Here is a 2,500-nt window from a genome sequence, read left to right as displayed (position 1 = left end):
CTGCCTGCTGTGTCAGCCTCCGACAGCACTGATGTTTTGTACCCACAGAGGAAATAAAACTACAGCTCACATCTATTCAGCTCCTCTCTCTCTCCTCTCCCCCCCCTCCCCCCTCTCTCCCCTCTCCCCCTCTCTCTCCTCTCTCTCTCCCCCCCTCTCCCCCCTCTCTCTCCTCTCTCTCTCCCCCCCTCTCCCCCCTCTCTCTCCTCTCTCTCTCCCCTCCCTCCCCCTCTCTCCTCCTCTCCCCTCTCCCCCCTCTCCCTCTCTCTGGGCAGGAACAAACTCAAAAAGATGGTTTAGTTTTTGGTGTTTTGCCTCCACCTAGTGGACATTTGTCCTCACTGCAGTGAGAACAGCATCGGGCTTTTCGTCACTTCCGGCCACAACTTATTATGGCTCATCCCTGCCCGTTGAAGGGGGGCGTTGACCTCTAGGGGAGGAACCTCATCTTGTTCAGATGCTGGATGTTGGAATGTTGGAATGTTGGAATGTTGGAAGGACCTCTAAGGAGAGGACATCTAAGGAGAGGACATCTAAGGAGAGGACATCTAGGGAGAGGACATCTACGGAGAGGACAGCTAGGTAGAGGACATCTACGGAGAGGACCTCTAAGGGAGAGGACATCTAAGGTAGAGGACATCTAAGGGAGAGGACATCTACGGAGAGGACCTCTAAGGGAGAGGACATCTAAGGTAGAGGACATCTAAGGGAGAGGACATCTAAGGTAGAGGACATCTAAGGGAGAGGACATCTACGGAGAGGACCTCTAAGGGAGAGGACATCTAAGGTAGAGGACATCTAAGGTAGAGGACATCTAAGGGAGAGGACATCTAAGGTAGAGGACATCTAAGGTAGAGGACATCTAAGGGAGAGGACATCTACGGAGAGGACATCTAAGGGAGAGGACATCTAAGGTAGAGGACATCTAAGGGAGAGGACATCTAAGGTAGAGGACATCTAAGGGAGAGGACATCTAAGGAGAGGACATCTAAGGTAGAGGGACTCTAAGGGAGAGGGACATCCTACGGAGAGGACATCTAAGGTAGAGAGGACATCTAAGGGAGAGGACATCTAAGGGAGAGGACATCTAAGGTAGAGGACATCTAAGGGAGAGGACATCTACGGAGAGGACATCTAAGGGAGAGGACATCTAAGGTAGAGGACATCTAAGGGAGAGGACATCTACGGAGAGGACCTCTAAGGGAGAGGACATCTAAGGTAGAGGACATCTAAGGGAGAGGATATCTAAGGGAGAGGACATCTAAGGTAGAGGACATCTAAGGGAGAGGACATCTAAGGGAGAGGACATCTAAGGAGAGGACATCTAAGGGAGAGGACATCTAGGGAGAGGACCATCTACGGAGAGGACATCTAAGGTAGAGGACAATCTAAGGGGAGAGGACATCTACGGAGAGGACCTCTAAGGAGAGGACATCTAAGGTAGAGGACATCTAAGGGAGAGGACATCTAAGGGAGAGGACATCTAAGGTAGAGGACATCTAAGGGAGAGGACATCTACGGAGAGGACATCTAAGGGAGAGGACATCTAAGGTAGAGGACCTCTAAGGTAGAGGACATCTACGGAGAGGACATCTAAGGGAGAGGACATCTAAGGGAGAGGACATCTAAGGTAGAGGACATCTACGGAGAGGACCTCTAAGGGAGAGGACATCTACGGAGAGGACATCTAAGGGAGAGGACATCTAAGGGAGAGGACATCTAAGGTAGAGGACATCTACGGAGAGGACCTCTAAGGGAGAGGACATCTACGGAGAGGACATCTAAGGGAGAGGACATCTACGGAGAGGACCTCTAAGGGAGAGGACATCTACGGAGAGGACATCTAAGGGAGAGGACATCTAAGGTAGAGGACATCTAAGGGAGAGGACCTCTAGGGAGAGGACATCTACGGAGAGGACATCTAAGGGAGAGGACATCTAAGGAGAGGACATCTACGGAGAGGACATCTAAGGAGAGGACATCTACGGAGAGGACCTCTAAGGGAGAGGACATCTACGGAGAGGACATCTAAGGGAGAGGACATCTAAGGAGAGGACATCTACGGAGAGGACATCTACGGAGAGGACCTCTAGGGAGAGGACATCTACGGAGAGGACCTCTAAGGGAGAGGACATCTAAGGTAGAGGACATCTAAGGGAGAGGACATCTAAGGAGAGGACATCTAAGGGAGAGGACTCTAGGGAGGAGGACATCTACGGAGAGGACCTCTAGGGAGAGGACATCTACGGAGAGGACCTCTAAGGGAGAGGACATCTAAGGTAGAGGACATCTAAGGAGAGGAGGACATCTACGGAGAGGACCTCTAAGGGAGAGGACATCTACGGAGAGGACATCTAAGGTAGAGGACATCTAAGGTAGAGGACATCTAAGGTAGAGGACATCTAAGGGAGAGGACATCTAAGGTAGAGGACATCTAAGGTAGAGGACATCTAAGGTAGAGGACATCTAAGGGAGAGGACATCTAAGGTAGAGGACATCT

This window comes from Takifugu rubripes, unplaced genomic scaffold (assembly GCF_901000725.2).
Source record: "Takifugu rubripes unplaced genomic scaffold, fTakRub1.2, whole genome shotgun sequence".
NCBI lineage: Eukaryota > Metazoa > Chordata > Actinopteri > Tetraodontiformes > Tetraodontidae > Takifugu > Takifugu rubripes.
The sequence above is the reverse complement of the archived record's forward strand: the minus strand, read 5'-3'. Positions refer to the sequence as shown.